Below are 27648 nucleotides of genomic sequence, written 5' to 3'. Positions count from 1 at the left end.
AGGGGGAGCTCTTAATTTTTCAAAAATGTTCAGCCGCATTCACGGATCCAACGAAAATCCCGCTGAACGTTTTTTAAGAATATGTTTTTTGTGGCCCTGCGGGTTCTTGTGGGACACCCTGAGCAGGCCTAGTGTGTTGGGTGTTTCTAACCTGCCCCCTTTTCTTGATTTTTAACCTTTTTTGACCTTTGTTCTTGTGACTCGATTCAACCAAGTCACAAGATGGCTGCAACGACTTCCTGGTTTGAAGCGTTGGCAGCCAATCAGATCTCAGGCACAAGATCGGGAGGGTTTGCGGATCATCTGCGGCCATATTTGTGTATCTGAAAAATCTTTAAATTTCTAAGCAACTATTGAATGGATTTCCACCATTTAACAAAAAGAGTGCTTTCTGGACCAAGAGCTATCTTTTTGCCAAATTTGACCTTAATATGGCTCCAGTGCTTTCTTAAAGAAGGATCCTTCCAGATTTGGGAGCCTCTGTGTTTTTCAGAGGTGCTCCCTTTAAAATATGGGGTTCCGCAAGGGTCGGCACCCAGCCTCAAACTCTTTAATATCTATGTTCGACCACTGGCCTCCATTGTTAAGGAATTCAGAGTGTTCATTGTACCCTCTGCCGACAACATGCAGTGGATCATCTCTCTAGCACCTAGCAAAGACTCTCAGCATCTGATGGGTTCATGCCTGGAGAAAGTTGCCCACTTGATGGCAAGCTGTTCACTGAAACTTAATGGAGACAAAATGGAGTTGATGGTAGTAAGGAACAATCTATATCCTCTGAGAACACTAGGCAGGCTGGACAGCCCTTGGGACTCCCCCATTGCCATCGTCTCCAATAAAAGTCCTAGGAATATGGCTGGGTTGTGCCCTATCAATGGAAACCCAAACGAAAAAATTGACCAGGACATGCTTTGCATTGCTCAGAACCTTGCACAAAATGTTGTTCTTACTACCTTATCTCTCCAGAAGAACCGTAGACGAGGCACTTATTCTGTCATGTTTGGACTATGGGAACTTCTTGTACATGGGGTCACCCAGATCAGTCCTGGAGAGATTTCAAGTGGTGCAAAATGCTGCAGCCAGAACAATCTTCAAGATACCCAAATGTTTGTCAGCCAAGGGGGCCTTGGCCTTCGTGCACTGGCTACCAGTAGAAAAGATAATACAATTTAAGACACTTTGCATGGCTTACAGGGCAGTCAATCAAAGGGGACCTAATATGGTCAGGGCTCTCCTTACACTGGACACCCCGAGTAGGACTTTAAGGTCCTCGAACACTGGTCTCCTGAAAGTCCCTCACATTCAGAGGTCCAGATGGGGTAGAACGGCTTTTTCTTACATATCCCCTAAACTGTGAAATTCAATGCCAATCGGCTTGAGAATGGAGCCCAATAAACTAAAATTTAGAAAACTCTTTAAAATCTGATTTTCCTCCAATTAATTCCAATACTACATTAAAAGGTCAGAGACAAGGAAGAGATGGTTTGATGATAGAAAAAGAGTTAAAAATACTAAAGTGAAGGTCATAGATTTGTGAGAATCAGAATGCCAGGAAGTTGTATGAGATTCTCTGATCCAATACGGGTCATAAAATTGTTTAAGAATGCGGTTAAGACAACAGATACCAGGGTGTGAAATCTTAAGAGTGATTGTGGTAAACTATGGGGTATGGTAGAAGAAAGGGAAGAGGAAGATGGCTGTGAGAGGAAGGAGAAAGATAGTGAAGGTGTGGGTGTGAGACGAAGTCTTCGAAATGCAAATGCAAATGCATTACATTATTCATATTTATCTTTTAGGACTGTATCTTTAGTATCCATTTATATTGTTATTCTATGTATGCATCTTCAGAGGCTGTCCAACTTCTTGTAGTAGTTTCCTATTTGGACATGCCACAGTTTGTACATTAACACTGCACATATAATTATTTTTTACCTTTTGTTTTTTAATTTAATTTCTATGTAGATTAGTTTTATTGTATAATTATATGAGAGGGAGGTGTGTGGTAACTAGTAACATTCTTAAGTGCATATGATAGGTTTTATCTGGAGCTATGAAGAAAGTGTTGATGGGGTGTTCCATCAGAATTCCCACTTGTGTCTGTTCTAACGGAATATGCTGTTTTGAAAGGGAACCGTATCTTGACCATGGCAGTTGGCTGGATTGTCTCTCCCGTGATTTGTACTTATTAAACCTCTCTCCCAATCCTACAATATCTACCATGCACCTCATCTGTAGAAGAGTCCACTTTGCAACAGATGGCCAGTCGTCCGGCCCTAGGAACTTGATTAACTTCAAAGAGACCTCTCCTGACACAAGCAGAAGTAGCTAACTCCCAGGCAAGTCACCTCCCTTTGTTCCCCAGCCAGGCAGGCTCCAATCACAGTGGGTGTCTATCCTGCTGGAGTGTTAAAATCTGCTAAACAGGTCTTCTATGGTACACTTAGGGTGCACTTCAAAGGACTAGAACAAGATGCAATAACAATTTGTGTGAAACTACTGTCCGGTTCCTGGTAAACTCAGCTTTTGTACTTTAAGGCATCTGTCTCTGAGTTTTTCGTGGGTACAGAACCTGTTTCAGATGAGGGAGGACACTAGAATTACCATAGTACACTCGGCACGCAGCCCTCAGAGCCCAAGGGTTTGGAGCTGAAGGCTTCCACCATCTGGCAAATGCCCAAAGTGAGTAGGGTTAGCTCCAAGAACCTTTAGCCCATTGATTAGATTTTGCCCAGAGGTCATTTCCACCCACTAGGCACCCACTTCAGAACACTGCTGGAACTAAGGAAAATCAGAAGAGGACTGAAATCGCTGTAGGAGAACTGAGAAGGTCTTTAAAGGACTTGACCTGCTCCCCATTTTGTACCCAGGACAAAAAAGTGGACTCAACGGGTCTTAAAACTAACCAACTATTCAAGCTACAGGGATGCTTACTAATTCAGGAATCGTGCAAGAACTACTCATTACGATTTCCATTGTGGATTCGTGGAAGGGGTGCAAACTGCCTGTGACAGGAAGTGGAATAACGAAAAATATATTCCTTAGTTTACACAGTAGACATAATGATAAAGAGCGCAGAGAACATGACAAAAGGCCATCACAATCTGGAATATGTCTTGGATTATCGCAATTGTGGCATGCCCTTTTTGTGACACATCAAAAGATAAGCATTTTCATGATACACAAGTTAATCATTTACATAAATGTTCAGAATGCGCGGGTTAAAAAGGGAAACCCCTATAATACAGGGCAGGAAAGAAGCATTTTTTAAATGTATTTATTTCATTATAATGCTATTTTTTTTCCAAAGAGCTTAATAGATTATAGAAAGTGAATACGAAGATGAGTGCAAACAGTATACGGTTCAGATCTGATTGCCTGATGATAAGAGGTGTTCCGTTGAAAGGGGCATATTATCAAGAAATGGCGTTAAAATTATAGCCGCTTTATCGGCAGAAAACTGTTGCTAAAGCAGCGATAATAGGTTTGATAATACGCCGCAGAGAATTCCCATAGAAGCCCATGTTCTGGTGTTAACATGGGCTCCTATTGGAATTCTCTGCGGCATAATATCAAGCCCATTATCGCCGCTAAAGTTTCTGCCGATAAAGCGGTGATAATTCCACGCCGTCCTTGATAATATGCCCGTAAGTTTCTTAAAGTTCGGGACCAAGGGGTCTGATCTAATATAGACTGATAGTTAATTCAATAGTTTGAGAGTTATCACACCAAAAATTAAAATCGAGACTTTGCACGATGGGGTGTAAAAAGACACAGAAAACAGCGGAGAACGAAAATGAAGATATTTGTAAACAATATACAAAAAGGGAAATTATATAGTTTGTAAAAGGCCAGTCAGCCAAAATAAACAGAGTATCAAGAAATAGAGCATGTGGTGAAAGAGAATAAAATGGCAAATACAGGCATTTGAATAACTTACAGTAAGTCAATTCGGTAATTTGGCTGATTAGAGAGATCCACATAAAAAGATGAACAGTAATTAAGATGTGAGACCCCTTAGGAATTGTAAAACCACTTTCAAAATAGACAAAGACAAACAGGTTTAATTTTGTAAAAATCGTTTTCAGATAGAGACAGGAAAATTTGATAGCTACTAAAATATGTGGAGTAAAGTCCAGAGTTTAAATAAATAGAAACCTATGAGCATAAGAAGAGAAAGTTTTGGTTTTGAGAAAAAGAATGCATAGAGCCACAGGTAAGGAGAACTTTGCAGAGAAGAGAATCTCTGCCCTTTTCAAGCAGAGGTTGAGGAAATGAAAGGTCATTATTTTTTTTTATTGCAAACAGCCCAGGCACAGACTCTTTGGTGTAGTGATATGGGGAAAGAGGAGAAAGAAAATAATATTTTCGATTCACCCGCATTAAAATGAGTCTCAATTTCAATTATGGAATGGAATCGTATACCAAAGAGCCATAAGGAACCCAAAACTGAACAGGAAAGAAAACTGAAAGGGTATTTTCACCAGAGAGAGAAAGGGGATCCGGGAGATACTAAGAAAATCGATTATGAGCACAACCAGGATAGGAGTGTAGAGTGGTCTCTTGTGTCAAAAGGCGCACAAAGGTTTATGTTATGTTATTCTATGTTACTGAGTACTTATAGAGTGCACATCCACCATAAGGTCTCTTAGCATTAGAGCTACAGAAGCAATATCCCAGTTATGCTCTCTGACAGATCAATCATAAGCCACCCTGAAGAGATTAGTCTTCAAGAGTGTCCTAAATTTGGAAAAAAAAAGAAGCAGACCTGAAATCTGAAGGTAACGTATTCCAGATATGGGGAACAAGTGCTGAGAACCTGGAGCCACCCACCATCTTCTTCTTAAGAGAAGGAATAGACAGAAGATTCAAATGGAAAGATCTTAAATTCCAACCAGGTACATATTTGCCGAAGTGAGTTGAAACGAACGCTGGGCTGCAACTTTGTAAGGCTTTAAATTGAATGCAGCAGGCCTTGAAGACTGAGCGTTGCTCAATTGGTAGCCAGTACACCTCCTGCAGCAGGGGGATTAATGTGACACATGCGGGGTAATTTATACAAGACCCTTGCAGCCTGATTTTGAATTAATTGAAGACTGCCAACTCGGCCCTTAGTAAGGCCCAAGTAGAATGAATTAGCATAGTCAACTCTAGAGATGATCAGTGCAATGATGACTTGTTTTAAAGCTTCAAAAGAAAGAAGTTTATCAATTTGTCTAACTTTCCAGGAGTTGGAAATAGCAGGCAGAAACTATAGCCCCTACCGGGGGGGTTCTTTGTTAATTTGGAGTCAATCACAACTTTTGACTGACTTTTTTAGCTTGGGGGAGTGCCCATTGAGACTGGCTAGAAAGCAGCATTCCACAGGTTGGGTTATTTAATAATGATAACGATTTCAATCTTATCTGAATTCAATTTAAGTTGGTTATTATTCATCTAATCCTGGATGAACACCATAGTATCCTGGAATGTAGATTTCGATTCCGGTGAATTCTCAATAGTGAAGATCAGTTGCATGTCATCTGCATAATTATACACTTTGACATGCATTTCTTTCAAAGTACACACTAAAGGGTGGGTGTATAAATTCAACAGATAGGTGAGAAAGGGACGAGCCCTGAGGAACTCCACAGGCTAACTTGACCTCCAGCGAGCAAAAGGAAGAGAGCATGACTGACTGCGCATTATCCTTGAGGAACGAGCTAACCCACTTCAGAGCGGAAAGGTTGTGGAGGAAAGCGACAGCTGGCTAGTGGTTTGCAGGTGGCGCTGCAAATGTATTCAATTGTGGGCTTGCAGCATTGCGCTGCCTGTCGCAGGCAGCTTGCACTAGCCCCACCCGGGCTGCCTCATGCTATCAGTATTTTTTGTTTAATTCAATAATGCCGGAGCCAAGGGTGTCATAGAGGAGTGAGTGACCAAGGTTGCAGCGGCCGCCAGGACAGAGTCTGTGTGTCACTGGACATCCCCATCCGGGACTAACTGGACTGCCAGCCTGGAGGGCGACTATCACTGAGGCTCGCGGCAAACCCGAATTACCACGGCCCGCAGTGGCTTGCAGCCTAATTGAATAGTAATGACAAAAACTCCTAGGCAATATCAATAAAGTAAACAAAGTACACAATATCTATGACAATAAGAAGACCAAGGAAGACTGAAAAAATATTTTCAAAGTTATTACTATTTTAATAATTTCTTCTCATATTATTTAAACAAATGATATTTATACAAAACATTTAAAAAACTGAAACACAATATTTAACACATTACATTTAATCAATATGTATAAATAAAAGGTTAAAAAGTGGCAATATCTTTATTAACTCGGCACGCGTTTCAGCGTATACATCGCCTTCTTCAGGAAAGCCACAAAAATATCTAACAAAGAAAAAACAGATTTCATCAGTGGTTGTCCATATCTTGATATGTATTCTCATGAAAAACATCTATTTAAACAATATATATCTTTTTTTTTAAATATATCATAAAAAGCTCAATATGTATCAATAGCAACAATCTATATACATAATCTGACGGTCTTCCTATGTATCACACATTACGATTTTATATTTATTTACGGTGCTATATCTGAGTGCTCAAAAATGAAGTTTAATGAAAGAGGTCTATTAAGGGGCCGATTCCGATAGCCGGTCGGACAGCTGTCCGTAGCCTTACCGTGCGACCGACACGAACCCGGAGCCGGTCCGTCCTGTCGAGTAAGTACGATGCGCATAACTGCCAAAAACACGACCGACACGTAGGCTGTGAATCAAGCCCCATTCTCTGTCCGAGCCGTAACTCCTAAAGAGGAACCGAGTCGCCCGGAAGGAGTATCCATAGCAGTTTCCGGCATGACAAATACGATGCGTACTTCATATGCGCCGGACGGGTCGTCACACACGGCACGTCACAGCATCTGGAAAACAAGCATATCAGCTATGATTCGCGCCACAACTCAATCCACGGCTACGAGACGGACCAGCTTGCAGCGGGTACGAGACGGAGCAACAAGCAATGTGTACGACACAAACACATCATGAATCCCATCGCGCAGGTCATAATAGTACTCTACATCTATGACCGGATGAGGGACCGACGTCGACGGCACAGACGGTAAGTCAGACACCTAGAACACAAACAAACGACACATGCCTGCAAAATGGCACGCACACAGGGGATCCACATCCTGGCCACAAACAACAACCCACCATAGGGGTTGCATGGCCAGCACAACTAACACCCCCACCCATAGGGGGCCTGTTGCCCATCACTGCTGCCACTCCCACTCACAGGGCTTATGTTGCCCCTCACCCCTGCCACCCCCACTCACAGGGGACCTGTTGCCCATCACTACTGCCACCCCCACCCATAGGGACTATGTTGCCCATCACCCCTGCCACCCCCATTCACAGGGTGGAGGAATCGACAATTTTCCTTTGTTCATCTCTGTACTGCAGGGCACCAGCTGTCCATCGTCCGTTCCCAGACCTTGCAACCATGCAGGAACGTGACTGCATCAGATGGTACCGCTTCACCAGGCCACTGATTGTGGAGTTGGCAGAGCAGTTGGCGCCACATGTGCTACAGCACTGACCCCAGAGGTGAAGGTGATGGCAGCCCTGCACTTCTTTGCTACCGGTACCTTCCAGTACACTGTGGCTACTGCTGGTGGTATGTCGCAAACGATGTTTAGTCGGGTGCTACGCGATGTCTTGGAGGGGATGTTGCAATTCCTCGACCTGTATCTCAAGTTCCTGAGCCAGGATGAACTCCCTGAAATTAAGGATGCCTTTTCTACACTGGGGAGGATGCCAAACGTCATTGGATCTATTGATGGGACACATGTTGCCCTGATACCACCACAGGCACATGAGCAGGCATACCGGAACAGGAAGCACCACCATTCGATCAATGCTCTGGTGGTCTGTCTTGCAGTCGCATTGCAATGCTGATGTCACAGATGCCAGCTCAGCGTGCCTGGCTTGTCGGTGTGTACTGACTGTTTCTCATTGTGTGTGTTTTTCACTGTTGTATTCCGCACTCCTACAAAACTCAGCTACTTGTTCAGTTTTGTGTGTGTAGGTTACTCTGGATACCCCAACATGCCATGGTTGCTGACACCCCTCAGGAACCCTGTGACACCAGCCGAGCTGCGCTACAATGAGGCACATGGTCGGAGCAGGAGGGTGATTGAGCGGACATTCGGCCTCCTGAAAAGCCGCTTTCGCTGCCTGGACAAGACCGGAGGGGCCCTTCCATATGACCCTGCAAAGGTGTGCAAAATAATACTGGCCTGCTGCATGCTACACAACATTGCGGTGCGGAAGGAGGTGCCTCTCATCCAGGATGATGATGATGATGATGACCAACGTCTGGCACCTGTGGAGGATCCCGGCCTGGGCCAAGATGCTAGTGATGATGAAGATGATGGTGACGTCCGCTCCCAGCTCATCAACAACTTCTTCACCTGAATGTGGGTTTCCAGGGTTGTTATGTGAATGTATGGAGGTAGCCTGGAATGTGTGGAGCCAGCTCTGTTGCTGTCTGAGTGTGTCTGTGGGCCACTTGACTGGATGCGTGCTGCGATGTGTCCATTCAGGTGGTGTGTACTCCACAATAGGGTAGTACTGCTAACTATTGTTTGTGTAGGTGTTTTGCAACATGTTTTGTGCATTTGTATTGCATTTCTCTCCTGTTCTTATGTGCTTTGACTGTATCTTGTCTGTCCTTCACAGGGTACTTTGCCTGTTGTGTGGTCAACACTGACCCCCAACACCCAGAAGCCAACACCAGTGTGGAAGTTGACAATTCCCATCAGCTGATATACCACACATCCCTGGACTTCCATTCTCCAACACATTGTGAGCGTGTGTCCACTGTTACGTAGAATTACCATGCAACTAGTGTGGAATAAACGTGTTGCTAATGTGTAATGAACCTGTGCTGTGCTTTGTTATGTACATTGTCTGTCTTCCCACATCTGACTGACATCTGCTTACCTCACCTGTGGACTTGTTACTACTGACTGTGCTTGGTGTTGTGTCTGTGCATGCCAATGTGTTTCAGGTCAACATCATTGTGTGTGATGAGTAACATGGCCATGGTGAGTATGTTTTGTGTTGCCATAGTGGTGTGTCTCCCTCTCATGTGTCACATCCCCATGACTCACCTTACGTTGGTCACATTGTTGCAGTATTTGGCATGCACTGTGTTGTGTAGCAGATCGACATCTCCCTGAACATGACAAGTTTGAATCACAACAGAGGCAAGTATGGTGTACTGGTGAGTTTATTTACAAACATGTGAGTGAAGTGCACAGGATGGTGGGTGCTGTACAGTGGTTTGGGAATGGTTTGGAGTTGGAAGTGCTGGTAGATCAAATGTCCAGAGTTAAGTCCACAGTCGTCTGCTACATTGGCCCAACATGAACCCTCCATGTCATGTGGGCGAGTTGTGTGCAATTGGACAAGGTGAACGGGTTGCGCACAAAGAACATTGTCCAGAACAGGTTTGGAAGCCCTGGGGGATGTGCTGGGGCATCTGCCTCTCATATGTCCTTCTTCGGACGACCCCTCTTCTTCCGGGGGGGGGGATCCTCATGTGCAGGCCTCCTCCTCCAGAGTCATCCTCCCTCCCTCTGGCGCTGCCAGATGGTGTTGCGACAGATGTTGTGGGCACACAGGGGGGTTTGGACAGGTTGGTGTTGATCTGGCGGAGGCATTGTAGTATGTCCCGATGCACCGCAGTGATGTCATCCCACTTGGCCTCTGTGCTGGCATGGTGGGCGACCTGCTCATGTTGCATGTCCTTGAGGATCCCCAATACCTGGCCAAATCCTCAGGTGCTATCCTGGTAAGCATCTAAGATGCGTGCCAGTTGGGGGTCATCATGCAGTCCAGACCCCTCTGCAAGGCGTGCCCTGTGCCTCCTACCCCTCCCAGCACCCCTCTCCACACGGGCAGGACCAGCGACGGTACGTACAGGTGACACTGAGACCCCTTGGGTGGTGTTGCTGGTGGTGTTGGCTGTAGCTTCCGGGGGATCCTGTGTCCCTGTGCTGTAGGTGTTGATTGTCCTTGGTCTGTCCTTGTTGGCGGGGGTGCCCTGTCGGTGTCCAGATGCTGGAGGCGTGGGTACAGGGGGGGCAGAAGTTGCTGCTGCTGGTGCTGCATGATGGGTCACAACGGAGGGGCCAGGTTGGTCGTCGTCATCCGAAGAGGACAGTGAGAGAGTCAGACCAGAGAGCTCAGTGTCCACCAGAGTCTGGGACTGGGCATCCTCGTCATTTGGTGCTGGGTGCCCAGCACCACCTGTGTTTGGAAGAGACACACAATGTGATTTATGTTTCTACATGCATCGTTGGTTCACAAACAAGACATTTCCTACTTTTCAAACAGATGCCTGCCTGTACACTGCTTTTTCCCAGCTTGTCACAGACAGAGTTTGATATTGTTGTTGGCCATTTCCCAGCATGGCCTTGTGCTCCCCACAACAGAGCCCAGTGTTAGACATCTTGTCAGTCCCTTCCCACTCCCTGTTAGGCGAGTATGTTTCAGTTTGATCTTGCTGGGACATGTGGGTGGGTGTAGGTTGTCTGTGACTGAGAGTCCCATCATACTCTTGGCTACACCCCCCTTCCCAGCATGCCCATGCTTCCTCCCTCTTGAATCTGCTTCCCTGTGAGGGGGTGTGACAGCAATGGTAAGATGGCCGACTGTGTAGTCCTGATGTATGATGTTGGCCATTTCCCAGCATGGCCTTGTGCTCCCCACAACAGAGTCCAGTGTCAGACATCTTGTCAGTCCCTTCCCACTCCCTGTGAGGCGAGTATGTTTCAGTTTGATCTTGCTGGGCCATGTGGGTGGGTGTAGGTTGTCTTTGACTGCGATTACCATCATACTCTTGGCTACACCCCCTTCCCAGCATGCCCATGCTTCCTCCCTTTTAACTCTGCTTCCCTGTGAGGGGGTGTGACAGCAATAGCAAGATGGCTGACTGTGTAGTCCTGATGTATGATGTTGGCCATTTTCCAGTATGGCCTTGTGATCCCCACGACAGAGCCCAGTGTCAGACATCTTGTCAGTCCCTTCCCACTCCCTGTGAGGCGAGTATGTTTCAGTTTGATATTGCTGGGCCATCTGGGTGGGTGTAGGTTGTCTGTGACTGGGACTCCCATCATACTCTTGGCTACACCCCCCTTCCCAGCATGCCCATGCTTCCTCCCTCTTGACTCTGCTTCCCTGTGAGGGGGTGTGACAGCAATGGCAAGATGGCTGACTGTGTAGTCCTGATGTATGATGTTGGCCATTTCCCAGCATGGCCTTGTACTCCCCACAACAGAGCCCAGTGTCAGACATCTTGTCAGTCCCTTCCCACTCCCTGTGAGGCGAGTATGTTTCAGTTTGATCTTGCCGGGACATGTGGGTGGGTGTAGGTTGTCTGTGACTGCGAGTCCCGTCATACTCTTGGCTACACCCCCCTTCCCAGCATGCCCATGCTTCCTCCCTCTTGACTCTGCTTCCCTGTGAGGCGGTGTGACAGCAATGGCAAGATGGCTGACTGTGTAGTCCTGATGTATGATGTTGGCCATTTCCCAGCATGGCCTTGTGCTCCCCACAACAGAGCCCAGTGTCGGACATCTTGTCAGTCCCTTCCCACTCCCTGTGAGGCGAGTATGTTTCAGTTTGAACTTGCTGGGCCATGTGGGTGGGTGTAGGTTGTCTGTGACGGCGACTCCCATCATACTCTTGGCTACACCCCCCTTCCCAGCATGCCCATGCTTCCTCCCTCTTGACTCTGCTTCCCTGTGAGGGGGTGTGACAGCAATGGTAAAATGGCTGACTGTGAAATCCTGGTGTTTGTTTGGCTACAAGTCCCAAGTGAGCCCCTTTGCTTCACACAGCAGCACCCAGTACGGGGTATCTTTTGCTGATATTTCAATGAGGTGTGTGTCAATGCATTGTACCTGGTGAGTTGTGTGGAGTTTGTGGTGAGGGGGAGTGTCTCCCCATGCTGATTAGTCTGGTCAGGGCTGTCAGTTCTCCTTCCCATCATGAAGCGTGCTTCCATTGTAGGGTGTGCAAGTTGTCTTTCAGGATGTCAGTCAGTGGTGTCCTCCTTGTGATTTGCACACAAGCCCTAGCAGGGCCTTGTGCTCCCCACAGCAGGAGCCAGTGTCAGCCATCTTGTCGGTCATTTTCCACTCCCTGTGATGTGGACATGTTTCTGAGAGGTCTTGATGGGCCAATGAGGAGGGGGAGCATTATCTGTGAATACAGGCCCCATCATACTTTTGGCTACATTCACTTCACCTGCATCCCCACTATTCCTTCCTGACAGTCAGCTGCACTGTGAGGTGGTGTGTTTGTGGTGGCAAACTGTCTGGCAGTGTCTATTTGGCTTAGTGCCACTGGCTTGCTCTATTTGTTTGTAGGTTGGTGCATGTCATGACACAGTCCCCAGTCACTTTGAGATGGCAGGTATTGTGTTTGTCTGACTGGCATACACATCTTGGGTTGATCATCTACAGGTTAGTGTAGCTTTGCTTGTGGTGCATGGTTTCACTGTCCCCTTGCCACACAATCTTGGGTATGTTGTTTGTGTACTCACCAGGCTCTGGGATGTGTGTTGGGCCATGGACGCTCTCTGGTGGTAAGATGTCCCACACCTTCTCCTCCCAGGTCCTGAAGTAGACTGGTGTGGCAGGAGGGCCACTGCAGGTGCGCTGACTCAAGGCGTGATCTTTCTCAATGAGTTTCTTGACCCTCCTGCGCACGTCATACCACTGGTTCTGGATATCGTCCTTTGTGCGCAACGGTGGTGCTTGTGCGTTCACCTTGTGCACAATCCTCGCCCACATCTTGGTTTTCTGTGAGATGGGGGTCCTTTGAACCAATGTACCAATCAAATGTGGCTCTACTCTGATGATCTCGTCTACCAGCACTTCTAATCACTATCTGTGAAAATGGGATTCTTCTTTGGAGGCATGGTGATGGGTGGTGGTGGTGGGGGATGTGTGTGTGAGGGTGTAAGTGATGTTGGGTTGGTGTTGGTTTTGCTGTGTGTATGTGTGTGTGCTTTTGTGTGAGGTGCTGATGGTGTGTGAGTTGTGTGATGGGTGAGTTGTGAGTGTGTCTGGGGTTGCTGTATACTGGTGTTTGCTGCTGGCTGTGTCTCCTGTTTGCAAGGGATGATGGTAGTGATTGTAGTCCTTTATATAGTTGGAGTTGTGGGTGTGTCTTTGTCCCATGTTTTTTTTTGTTGGTATGTATCGGCTTAGTCATTGCTTGTTTGGTCCTTTTTTGTCTTTTTTCTTTGTGTTTTGTAGGCATGAAGAAGACGTTCATGTGATGGAAACGGACGCTGCTGTTGTCTCGTGCGGGCTTCTCCGCCCTGTTCACGCTGCCTGTCTTCTGTGTTTGGTACGCGTCATTCGCGGCGGTCTCTATTGCTTGTGTGCCCGGTTGTCTGTGCGTGTCGGTCGTGCGGCTTGATCTCCGTGCGAGTCGGTCTGGTTTTACACGCATTGCATCGTGCTGCGCTAATCGTACATCGTGGGTACGGGTCGGTCGGGTTCATTCCGGGTTCGTGTCGGTCGGTGAAAATCGCGTCGGTTTTCCGGCCGGATCACTATTTTCCCTCCGGCTCGGTCGTACGGCTTGTATTCCGTACGTGTCGGGTCGTACGGCGCTGGTCCGTGTCGGTTAGTATTCGGTCCGGGTCCGTGTCGGTCGGATCGTTTTGCAGCCGGAATCGGAATCGGCCCCTAAATAGTAAAGGCCTGTAACATTATATAATCCAGAAACAATAAGATAGAAAATAAGTAGCCAATCACTCACAGATCCTGTTTCAATGTGATGAGTTGCTAGTGACTAAAACCTGCAAGGCCATAGTTGGTGGATGTCTTTAATTCTAATAAATGGCTGAAAAAAATGTATATATCACCATTATTATAGACCTGTATGATAGGGTCTAATCATCATTAATGTACATGGTAGCTGCTGTTTGTATAAGCTATCTATATGGTTTCATTTTGGGAAATACATTTGACGGGATTTATGCTTGTAAGATATGCAATTAAAACTAATAAATCAATGTTAATAATTCAATAAGATCACAAAGAAATAAGGACTGTACTCTATTCGGTAACAGTGTGAGCAATCATCGTGCTCCAAAATTCGGACTGATATTAGCGGACCGGAAAACTGAGATTGGTTCTGAAAATCAAAGTATCTAGCATTAATCTATCACAACTGGTGTTAATTCACTAATATTATGCATGTTCATTAAGAACAGATAAACCACAATGACGAAAGGGATTATCTGATTAAAATGCAATGCACCGGATGTGCAACGATATCTTATTAATTTTAAAATCAACGGTTTCACGAAAAGGTCTGATGTCTACGAAAGAGAAGAATACAAAACTGACTATTTTTAATAGTAATTAGATTACAAAGAGATAGAGATATCCTTAACATTAAATAACTGTAGGTTTCTATTATCTTTTGATCTAAAGAGAATTTTAAAGGTCAATACCTGGTTGTCAAACAAGCTTCGTATAGGTATATTGGAAAAGGGGCCTGGTCCTACGTAATGTTGAAATCAGTAAAATGATATTTTGGAAAGCCTCTGAAAAAACAATACAAAATCTATTGTCAAAACCGAGACCTCATAAAGGAAAAAAAGGATACATTATAAATCGGAGTAAAAATGAACCCCGTAATTACCTTGCAATAGAAGAAATTCAACGAAGAAACTGGAACAAGCGCTGGATATGTGATAGTGGTCCAAATATGTAGCTCAATAAGCATACACAGTAAAGGACTTATCTAAGAAGAAATGTAACAATATATATCTATGAGCGTGTAAAACTACAGCTTCCGAGTAAATCAAAGGCCCTATGGCTGCAAACTAGTAAGTACCTGATAAAAGGAGGCTTCAAGTAGCACCAGGCTAAGGATGGCTGCAGGTGACGCCTTCGGAAAGCAGTTTCAAATGGGTGGGTGCCATTCTACACATTATATACTCTATCCCGAAACCCGAGCCATGTCTCTGGCGATATTTTAAAACCCGGGACATGTATCGGGTCTAGAGATCATCAGTTCAACAAGTACTTACTTGCACCCACTGGGGTGAACCACTCAAGAACTCCATCAGAGATCATCAGTTCAACAAGTACTTACTTGCACCCACTGGGGTGAACCACTCAAGAACTTCATGTACCAGCTTCCCTTGGGGCGACCCGGAGGAGGAGCTAGCGGAGTGCGGTCCATTGCGGTTGTTTATAAAAATGGCTCCCTCGAGCTTTGAGCTGACGAACTCCTGGACGACGCACCTGCGTGCCTGTGCGGGCACTGAGGCGCTTCACGGTTGCTTGGCGGCCCTCTCTTCCACCCCTAACTATTTTCTCTACTGAGGAGGGAAGTTATCCCGAAACCCGAGCCATGTCTCGGGCGATATTTTAAAACCCGGGACATGTATCGGGTCTAGAGATCATCAGTTCAACAAGTACTTACTTGCACCCACTGGGGTGAACCACTCAAGAACTCCATCAGAGATCATCAGTTCAACAAGTACTTACTTGCACCCACTGGGGTGAACCACTCAAGAACTTCATGTACCAGCTTCCCTTGGGGCGACCCGGAGGAGGAGCTAGCGGAGTGCGGTCCATTGCGGTTGTTTATAAAAATGGCTCCCTCGAGCTTTGAGCTGACGAACTCCTGGACGACGCACCTGCGTGCCTGTGCGGGCACTGAGGCCCTTCACGGTTGCTTGGCGGCCCTCTCTTCCACCCCTAACTATTTTCTCTACTGAGGAGGGAAGTTATCCCGAAACCCGAGCCATGTCTCGGGCGATATTTTAAAACCCGGGACATGTATCGGGTCTAGAGATCATCAGTTCAACAAGTACTTACTTGCACCCACTGGGGTGAACCACTCAAGAACTTCATGTACCAGCTTCCCTTGGGGCGACCCGGAGGAGGAGCTAGCGGAGTGCGGTCCATTGCGGTTGTTTATAAAAATGGCTCCCTCGAGCTTTGAGCTGACAAGCTCCTGGACGACGCACCTGCGTGCCTGTGCGGGCACTGAGGCCCTTCACGGTTGCTTGGCGGCCCTCTCTTCCACCCCTAACTATTTTCTCTACTGAGGAGGGAAGTTATCCCGAAACCAGAGCCATGTCTCGGGCGATATTTTAAAACCCGGGACATGTATCGGGTCTAGAGATCATCAGTTCAACAAGTACTTACTTGCACCCACTGGGGTGAACCACTCAAGAACTCCATCAGAGATCATCAGTTCAACAAGTACTTACTTGCACCCACTGGGGTGAACCACTCAAGAACTTCATGTACCAGCTTCCCTTGGGGCGACCCGGAGGAGGAGCTAGCGGAGTGCGGTCCATTGCGGTTGTTTATAAAAATGGCTCCCTCGAGCTTTGAGCTGACGAGCTCCTGGACGACGCACCTGCGTGCCTGTGCGGGCACTGAGGCCCTTCACGGTTGCTTGGCGGCCCTCTCTTCCACCCCTAACTATTTTCTCTACTGAGGAGGGAAGTTATCCCGAAACCCGAGCCATGTCTCGGGTGATATTTTAAAACCCGGGACATGTATCGGGTCTAGAGATCATCAGTTCAACAAGTACTTACTTGCACCCACTGGGGTGAACCACTCAAGAACTCCATCAGAGATCATCAGTTCAACAAGTACTTACTTGCACCCACTGGGGTGAACCACTCAAGAACTTCATGTACCAGCTTCCCTTGGGGCGACCCGGAGGAGGAGCTAGCGGAGTGCGGTCCGTTGCGGTTGTTTATAAAAATGGCTCCCTCGAGCTTTGAGCTGACGAGCTCCTGGACGACGCACCTGCGGGCCTGTGCGGGCACTGAGGCCCTTCACGGTTGCTTGGCGGCCCTCTCTTCCACCCCTAACTATTTTCTCTACTGAGGAGGGAAGTTATCCCGAAACCCGAGCCATGTCTCGGGCGATATTTTAAAACCCGGGACATGTATCGGGTCTAGAGATCATCAGTTCAACAAGTACTTACTTGCACCCACTGGGGTGAACCACTCAAGAACTCCATCAGAGATCATCAGTTCAACAAGTACTTACTTGCACCCACTGGGGTGAACCACTCAAGAACTTCATGTACCAGCTTCCCTTGGGGCGACCCGGAGGAGGAGCTAGCGGAGTGCGGTCCATTGCGGTTGTTTATAAAAATGGCTCCCTCGAGCTTTGAGCTGACGAACTCCTGGACGACGCACCTGCGTGCCTGTGCGGGCACTGAGGCCCTTCACGGTTGCTTGGCGGCCCTCTCTTCCACCCCTAACTATTTTCTCTACTGAGGAGGGAAGTTATCCCGAAACCCGAGCCATGTCTCGGGCGATATTTTAAAACCCGGGACATGTATCGGGTCTAGAGATCATCAGTTCAACAAGTACTTACTTGCACCCACTGGGGTGAACCACTCAAGAACTCCATCAGAGATCATCAGTTCAACAAGTACTTACTTGCACCCACTGGGGTGAACCACTCAAGAACTTCATGTACCAGCTTCCCTTGGGGCGACCCGGAGGAGGAGCTAGCGGAGTGCGGTCCATTGCGGTTGTTTATAAAAATGGCTCCCTCGAGCTTTGAGCTGACGAGCTCCTGGACGACGCACCTGCGTGCCTGTGCGGGCACTGAGGCCCTTCACGGTTGCTTGGCGGCCCTCTCTTCCACCCCTAACTATTTTCTCTACTGAGGAGGGAAGTTATCCCGAAACCAGAGCCATGTCTCGGGCGATATTTTAAAACCCGGGACATGTATCGGGTCTAGAGATCATCAGTTCAACAAGTACTTACTTGCACCCACTGGGGTGAACCACTCAAGAACTCCATCAGAGATCATCAGTTCAACAAGTACTTACTTGCACCCACTGGGGTGAACCACTCAAGAACTTCATGTACCAGCTTCCCTTGGGGCGACCCGGAGGAGGAGCTAGCGGAGTGCGGTCCATTGCGGTTGTTTATAAAAATGGCTCCCTCGAGCTTTGAGCTGACGAGCTCCTGGACGACGCACCTGCGTGCCTGTGCGGGCACTGAGGCCCTTCACGGTTGCTTGGCGGCCCTCTCTTCCACCCCTAACTATTTTCTCTACTGAGGAGGGAAGTTATCCCGAAACCCGAGCCATGTCTCGGGCGATATTTTAAAACCCGGGACATGTATCGGGTCTAGAGATCATCAGTTCAACAAGTACTTACTTGCACCCACTGGGGTGAACCACTCAAGAACTCCATCAGAGATCATCAGTTCAACAAGTACTTACTTGCACCCACTGGGGTGAACCACTCAAGAACTTCATGTACCAGCTTCCCTTGGGACGACCCGGAGGAGGAGCTAGCGGAGTGCGGTCCATTGCGGTTGTTTATAAAAATGGCTCCCTCGAGCTTTGAGCTGACGAGCTCCTGGACGACGCACCTGCGTGCCTGTGCGGGCACTGAGGCCCTTCACGGTTGCTTGGCGGCCCTCTCTTCCACCCCTAACTATTTTCTCTACTGAGGAGGGAAGTTATACCGAAACCCGAGCCATGTCTCGGGTGATATTTTAAAACCCGGGACATGTATCGGGTCTAGAGATCATCAGTTCAACAAGTACTTACTTGCACCCACTGGGGTGAACCACTCAAGAACTCCATCAGAGATCATCAGTTCAACAAGTACTTACTTGCACCCACTGGGGTGAACCACTCAAGAACTTCATGTACCAGCTTCCCTTGGGGCGACCCGGAGGAGGAGCTAGCGGAGTGCGGTCCGTTGCGGTTGTTTATAAAAATGGCTCCCTCGAGCTTTGAGCTGACGAGCTCCTGGACGACGCACCTGCGCGCCTGTGCGGGCACTGAGGCCCTTCACGGTTGCTTGGCGGCCCTCTCTTCCACCCCTAACTATTTTCTCTACTGAGGAGGGAAGTTATCCCGAAACCCAAGCCATGTCTCGGGCGATATTTTAAAACCCGGGACATGTATCGGGTCTAGAGATCATCAGTTCAACAAGTACTTACTTGCACCCACTGGGGTGAACCACTCAAGAACTCCATCAGAGATCATCAGTTCAACAAGTACTTACTTGCACCCACTGGGGTGAACCACTCAAGAACTTCATGTACCAGCTTCCCTTGGGGCGACCCGGAGGAGGAGCTAGCGGATTGCGGTTGTTTATAAAAATGGCTCCCTCGAGCTTTGAGCTGACGAGCTCCTGGACGACGCACCTGCGTGCCTGTGCGGGCACTGAGGCCCTTCACGGTTGCTTGGCGGCCCTCTCTTCCACCCCTAACTATTTTCTCTACTGAGGAGGGAAGTTATCCCGAAACCCGAGCCATGTCTCGGGCGATATTTTAAAACCCGGGACATGTATCGGGTCTAGAGATCATCAGTTCAACAAGTACTTACTTGCACCCACTGGGGTGAAACCCTCAAGAACTCCATCAGAGATCATCAGTTCAACAAGTACTTACTTGCACCCACTGGGGTGAACCACTCAAGAACTTCATGTACCAGCTTCCCTTGGGGCGACCCGGAGGAGGAGCTAGCGGAGTGCGGTCCATTGCGGTTGTTTATAAAAATGGCTCCCTCGAGCTTTGAGCTGACGAGCTCCTGGACGACGCACCTGCGTGCCTGTGCGGGCACTGAGGCCCTTCACGGTTGCTTGGCGGCCCTCTCTTCCACCCCTAACTATTTTCTCTACTGAGGAGGGAAGTTATCCCGAAACCCGAGCCATGTCTCGGGCGATATTTTAAAACCCGGGACATGTATCGGGTCTAGAGATCATCAGTTCAACAAGTACTTACTTGCCCCCACTGGGGTGAACCACTCAAGAACTCCATCAGAGATCATCAGTTCAACAAGTACTTACTTGCACCCACTGGGGTGAACCACTCAAGAACTTCATGTACCAGCTTCCCTTGGGGCGACCCGGAGGAGGAGCTAGCGGAGTGCGGTCCATTGCGGTTGTTTATAAAAATGGCTCCCTCGAGCTTTGAGCTGACGAGCTCCTGGAGGACGCACCTGCGTGCCTGTGCGGGCACTGAGGCCCTTCACGGTTGCTTGGCGGCCCTCTCTTCCACCCCTAACTATTTTCTCTACTGAGGAGGGAAGTTATCCCGAAACCCGAGCCATGTCTCGGGCGATATTTTAAAACCCGGGACATGTATCGGGTCTAGAGATCATCAGTTCAACAAGTACTTACTTGCACCCACTTGGGTGAACCACTCAAGAACTCCATCAGAGATCATCATTTCAACAAGTACTTACTTGCACCCACTGGGGTGAACCACTCAAGAACTTCATGTACCAGCTTCCCTTGGGGCGACCCGGAGGAGGAGCTAGCGGAGTGCGGTCCATTGCGGTTGTTTATAAAAATGGCTCCCTCGAGCTTTGAGCTGACGAGCTCCTGGACGACGCACCTGCGTGCCTGTGCGGGCACTGAGGCCCTTCACGGTTGCTTGGCGGCCCTCTCTTCCACCCCTAACTATTTTCTCTACTGAGGAGGGAAGTTATCCCGAAACCCGAGCCATGTCTCGGGTGATATTTTAAAACCCGGGACATGTATCGGGTCTAGAGATCATCAGTTCAACAAGTACTTACTTGCACCCACTGGGGTGAACCACTCAAGAACTCCATCAGAGATCATCAGTTCAACAAGTACTTACTTGCACCCACTGGGGTGAACCACTCAAGAACTTCATGTACCAGCTTCCCTTGGGGCGACCTGGAGGAGGAGCTAGCGGAGTGCGGTCCATTGCGGTTGTTTATAAAAATGGCTCCCTCGAGCTTTGAGCTGACGAGCTCCTGGACGATGCACCTGCGTGCCTGTGCGGGCACTGAGGCCCTTCACGGTTGCTTGGCGGCCCTCTCTTCCACCCCTAACTATTTTCTCTACTGAGGAGGGAAGTTATCCCGAAACCCGAGCCATGTCTCGGGCGATATTTTAAAACCCGGGATATGTATCGGGTCTAGAGATCATCAGTTCAACAAGTACTTACTTGCACCCACTGGGGTGAACCACTCAAGAACTCCATCAGAGATCATCAGTTCAACAAGTACTTACTTGCACCCACTGGGGTGAACCACTCAAGAACTTCATGTTCCAGCTTCCCTTGGGGCGACCCGGAGGAGGAGCTAGCGGAGTGAGGTCCATTGCGGTTGTTTATAAAAATGGCTCCCTCAAGCTTTGAGCTGACGAGCTCCTGTACGACGCACCTGCGTGCCTGTGCGGGCACTGAGGCCCTTCACGGTTGCTTGGCGGCCCTCTCTTCCACCCCTAACTATTTTCTCTACTGAGGAGGGAAGTTATCCCGAAACCCGAGCCATGTCTCGGGCGATATTTTAAAACCCGGGACATGTATCGGGTCTAGAGATCATCAGTTCAACAAGTACTTACTTGCACCCACTGGGGTGAACCACTCAAGAACTCCATCAGAGATCATCAGTTCAACAAGTACTTACTTGCACCCACTGGGGTGAACCACTCAAGAACTTCATGTACCAGCTTCCCTTGGGGCGACCCGGAGGAGGAGCTAGCGGAGTGCGGTCCATTGCGGTTGTTTATAAAAATGGCTCCCTCGAGCTTTGAGCTGACGAGCTCCTGGACGACGCACCTGCGTGCCTGTGCGGGCACTGAGGCCCTTCACGGTTGCTTGGCGGCCCTCTCTTCCACCCCTAACTATTTTCTCTACTGAGGAGGGAAGTTATCCCGAAACCCGAGCCATGTCTCGGGCGATATTTTAAAACCCGGGACATGTATCGGGTCTAGAGATCATCAGTTCAACAAGTACTTACTTGCACCCACTGGGGTGAACCACTCAAGAACTCCATCAGAGATCATCAGTTCAACAAGTACTTACTTGCACCCACTGGGGTGAACCACTCAAGAACTTCATGTAGCAGCTTCCCTTGGGGCGACCCGGAGGAGGAGCTAGCGGAGTGCGGTCCATTGCGGTTGTTTATAAAAATGGCTCCCTCGAGCTTTGAGCTGACGAGCTCCTGGACGACGCACCTGCGTGCCTGTGCGGGCACTGAGGCCCTTCACGGTTGCTTGGCGGCCCTCTCTTCCACCCCTAACTATTTTCTCTACTGAGGAGGGAAGTTATCCCGAAACCCGAGCCATGTCTCGGGCGATATTTTAAAACCCGGGACATGTATCGGGTCTAGAGATCATCAGTTCAACAAGTACTTACTTGCACCCACTGGGGTGAACCACTCAAGAACTCCATCAGAGATCATCAGTTCAACAAGTACTTACTTGCACCCACTGGGGTGAACCACTCAAGAACTTCATGTACCAGCTTCCCTTGGGGCGACCCGGAGGAGGAGCTAGCGGAGTGCGGTCCATTGCGGTTGTTTATAAAAATGGCTCCCTCGAGCTTTGAGCTGACGAGCTCCTGGACGATGCACCTGCGTGCCTGTGCGGGCACTGAGGCCCTTCACGGTTGCTTGGCGGCCCTCTCTTCCACCCCTAACTATTTTCTCTACTGAGGAGGGAAGTTATCCCGAAACCCGAGCCATGTCTCGGGCGATATTTTAAAACCCGGGACATGTATCGGGTCTAGAGATCATCAGTTCAACAAGTACTTACTTGCACCCACTGGGGTGAACCACTCAAGAACTCCATCAGAGATCATCAGTTCAACAAGTACTTACTTGCACCCACTGGGGTGAACCACTCAAGAACTTCATGTACCAGCTTCCCTTGGGGCGACCCGGAGGAGGAGCTAGCGGAGTGAGGTCCATTGCGGTTGTTTATAAAAATGGCTCCCTCGAGCTTTGAGCTGACGAGCTCCTGTACGACGCACCTGCGTGCCTGTGCGGGCACTGAGGCCCTTCACGGTTGCTTGGCGGCCCTCTCTTCCACCCCTAACTATTTTCTCTACTGAGGAGGGAAGTTATCCCGAAACCCGAGCCATGTCTCGGGCGATATTTTAAAACCCGGGACATGTATCGGGTCTAGAGATCATCAGTTCAACAAGTACTTACTTGCACCCACTGGGGTGAACCACTCAAGAACTCCATCAGAGATCATCAGTTCAACAAGTACTTACTTGCACCCACTGGGGTGAACCACTCAAGAACTTCATGTACCAGCTTCCCTTGGGGCGACCCGGAGGAGGAGCTAGCGGAGTGCGGTCCATTGCGGTTGTTTACATTATATACTCTATGGCTAGTCACATGATAATCATGTGATTCTAAAAAGTGTCATGTGACCGAGTTGGTGGTGGCCAGAGAAGACAGACTGGAGTGAAGATGGTCAGAGAAAACAGACTATGTTGAAAACCATGGAAACTTTATTGTTCTGTCTGACAAAATTTCAAAGACATATCAAACTGTTTGGTATTATAGATATCAATTACTATAATAACCTTGTATTATTTCAAAAACCTACTGGCCTGATATATAATATGTAACAATGAGTGATATATGATAAGTTGAGAATTATGAAGATAGTAACCAAAACTTTGTCCGAGTTGTAAGATCAACACAACTAAATGAAAGTTAAGTTAAAAAATTACATCAAATGTCGGACGATGTTTTGAAGGTATCAACCTATCAGATTTGACTGGTATTTCCATAAAAGTTTATATTGATTAAAAACGCAGTGACCTAAACAACTTGAATTAGATTCAGTTTATCCAACATCCTATTATAAGAAGCGATCCCCACTCAGGTTATTGCATTCTCCCAGGGAATTTCACTATTCTGGCCATTCCTAAAAGTGTTAAGATTAAAAATCCAAAAAACGTCTTGTTTTTTACGTATTTTGAGACCCACTTTATTGTCGGGAGTCCTGATTCTTTCTAAAATTCTCCAATGGATGTCTTCTGGTTTATGGTTCATGTCAATGAAATGTTTAACTAAGGGCACTGTAATTTTGGCTGTTCTGACTGCAGAGCGTACCTTTAAAGGGTAAATTACCATTAATAGATTTTTGAATAAACATATGTCTATTGGTCTTATTGGTGAACAGTGAGCGAACAATGAAATCTTTGATATTTCTGTTTCACTGATGTGCGAATAAATGTTTGGTCAATTTACAACTATCTGGATTGCTGTTAAGAATGTGCCAATTACTATTAATAATTTGTTTTACTTTAGTATCCATCGTGGAGTGTCTGGTGACACATACCAGTGTAATATTACTGTTGTTAACTTTAGAGTTCAATAAATGGTCTCGGTCGTAAAACCTAGCATGTTTATAGGAATCCCTCACCAACCGGTGAGGGTATCCTCCATCTAAAAACTTCTTTCTCATTGTAATGGCTTGTTTATCAAAATCTCTCAAGTTTGTGCAGTTTCTACGCACCCTTAGAAATTGGGAGAACGGAATACTTTGTTTTTGGTTACTAGGGTGATAACTATTGAAATGCAACAGCGTATTCCTTGCAGTGGGCTTCACAAAAAGATCTACTTCCAAGTGGCCCAAAGAAGGTCTAATTATGATATCAAGAAACTCTACTTTCTCAGTATCTATGTGTGCAGTAAATTTCAGATTCGAGTCTGTAACATTGAGCCATTCCAAAATTTCTGTGAGCGAATCTCTCCCACCAATCCAGACAAAAAAGATATCATCTATGTATCTGGACCAGTGGGAGATAGATTCGAAAAAAGGGGCAATCTTGTTGTATATGAATTTGGTTTCAAAGGCAACAATATAAATATTCGCAATGGAGGGCGCCACAGATGCACCCATGCTTACGCCTTTGGTTTGGCGATACAGGGTCTCATTGAATTCAAAGATGTTTTCGGTTAATACTATATTAAGGCATGCCAAAATAAATGGTTTGGAACAAGATATATTATATGTGTCAATGAACCAATTAGTGGCTGACATAGCTCCCTCCAAGGGTATGTTACTATATAAGGACTCTATGTCTAAGGTCACCAAAATGCTCTGATCAGGGTTAAAATTCATATTCTCTACTTTTTTATCATCTCCATAGTATCTTTAACGTAGGAGGTTATTTTGGGAATATGGGGACGTAAGCAGTTATCAATAAATTTGGATACTGGTTCAGTGATAGTACCAATTGTGGACACTATAGGTCTATAAGGTGGATCATGAATATTCTTGTGAATTTTGGGCATGCCATAAATGCAGGCTGTTTTTCCTGAATTGTGGTTTAAAAAGTCATATTCTTTGGTAGTGATGTCACCTGCAACCAATGCCTGGTAGGACAAAGTCTGGATTTTTTAAATATTTTTATGGCGGGGTAAGATTGTATTTTAGAATAAAACGTGGTATCATTGAGCATGGTGGTCATTTTATGTTCGTAGTCATCAGTATTGATGACCACTATTCCTCCTCCTTTATCACATCCTTTTATTATTCGATTTTTGTTGTCAGCTAAAGAATGGAGGGCTGTGTATTCACCTTTATCCAAATTTTACAAGGGTTTAGGTATAAATTGTAAGGCTTTATCTAATCTTTGAAGAACTACCAGTTCAAAAGCAGCCACTTCGGGTCCTAATTGGTCCAAGGAAGGACAAAACGTGGATGGAAGGGCTAAATGTTTAGTAATTTGAGATGAGGAGTCCTGATATATGTCTTCTTGAAAGTGTTTTTTTAGTCTAACCTTGCGAAAAAAGAGATGATATCCTGATATATTTCAAATTTATTGGGGTAAGCATGAGGGACGTATGATAAACCTTTAGAGAGCAAACTGATGGTCTGACTATCTAAATTACAAGATGAAAGGTTGAAAATGGGAAGTATGTCCCCTTTTTTCCAGTATTGTTTGTTGCATGTTTCCAACACATATTGGGGATCCAGCTGTTGATGTTGTTGCTGGTATTGAGCTTGGAAATTCCCTCTGTTCTGAGTTTGAAATCTGACTCTCGGACATCCCCTGCGTGTCTCTCGGTTGGCTAAAAAAGGCTGTTGTACATTATGTTTAGCTTGAAATGAGTTAAAATTACCTTCAGGCTCATAGTATGTGGAACTACCTTCTCCCTCCGAGTCAGAGGTATCAGAGAAGTTGTTTACCCTATGTTGTTTGGATCCATTTTCATCCATATAGTGGTTTCGTTGATAAAAGTGCTCTCCTAAATAGGGATAGGTGTTCTCCAATGAGTAGTATCTTTTGTCCTTTATCAGTTTGTCATTGTTGCATTTGTTCAGATAAGTAGCAAAGGATTCCAACTCTTTGTTGGACTCTTCCAATTTTTTCATGGCTTCTTCAACACTATTAGCTTTTTTGATTTTATCTTCTAGTGCCTCTAATTCTGCTTTTATTGAGGCTGCCAGTTCTTTTGAGGTCTCAATTATTAGGATCTTGAGGAACGAGGTAACCCACTTCAGAGCAGAAAGGTTGTGGAGGAAAGCGACAACTTGCTAGTGGTTTGCGGGTGGCGCTGCAAATATATTCAATTGTGGGCTTTCAGCATTGCGCTGCCTGTCGCAGGCAGCTTGCACTAGCCCCACCCGGGCTGACTCATGCTATCAGTGTTTTTTGTTTAATTCAATAATGCCGGAGCCAAGGGTGTCATAGAGGAGTGAGTGACCAAGGTTGCAGCGGCAGCCAGGACAGAGTCTGTGTGTCACTGGACATCCCCATCAGGAACTCACTGGACAGCCAGCCTGGAGGGCGACTATAACTGAGGCTCGCGGCAAACCCGAATTACCACGGCCCGCTGTGACTTGCAGCCTAATTGAGCCTTGCAGCTTAGTTGAGCCAGCACCACTGCCTTACAGAGAGACGCTGCCTCAGCAAATCTTGAAGCACCACCGCCACCCTTCTACGGACTCTGCGGCTGCGGCCCAGCCTCTGTGCGTTTTACAAAATGAATGGCAGTGCGTAATCATGCAGCTGCAGCCTGCAGTCAGTACCTGCCATTGTGTCTGTATAATGTGTGTGTGATCTAAAGCGCTCTAATACCCTGAACTGGCATGAGCAGCACTATAAAACAAATAAACTGTTTGTGAGAGCGGAGCCCAAAGATGTTACAGTGCTTTACAAATTAAATAGATAATATAAAGCATATAAATGATAGTACACAATGGTGTTGAGCCATTTACGATAGACAAAGAGCATTAAAGTGGAAATTACAGCAGTCACAAATATTGAGTGAAAGCAAAGCCATAGGTCACTTGCAGCAGTTTTAAGATCCTCTTAGAGTTTCTCATTGTTCACATGGGTGCGCTTTCTTTTATTTATAGGTTTCCGTTGCCTTCCTTGCTTGATTTTGCTCATGGGAAAGTGTCACTCATAGTCGCTGAAATGTCACACATAAGCAATCTGAAAGCTTGGCAGCTATGAACAATATGAAACGGAATATGCCAAATTGTAGCACATGTCTGGACACACGCATGAGGAGTTCAGCTTGATCTGTATGTCCATACCAGACAAGTGAAGCATTAATGTAGAGCCCCGCAGGATGCCTGATGTATAATCATGGGTGCTATTTGCTGCACAATATGCCCAGACATGTATCCATGCTACCAGATGTGCAGCAACATCTAGATTGTGATGAGGCGCATTGGCTTATTTAACCTGCACAACCAATGTTGGTGTCAAGCATGCATATCCAGGTGAAATACCATATTTTTTATGTATAACAATATGCACAGTTGATGGTGGATAGGGAGAGAGATTGTCATCATAAACTTTATGTTCATTTAGAGATGT

This window comes from Triturus cristatus, chromosome 7 (genome assembly GCF_964204655.1).
Source record: "Triturus cristatus chromosome 7, aTriCri1.1, whole genome shotgun sequence".
Classification (NCBI taxonomy): Eukaryota; Metazoa; Chordata; class Amphibia; order Caudata; family Salamandridae; genus Triturus; species Triturus cristatus.
The sequence above is the reverse complement of the archived record's forward strand: the minus strand, read 5'-3'. Positions refer to the sequence as shown.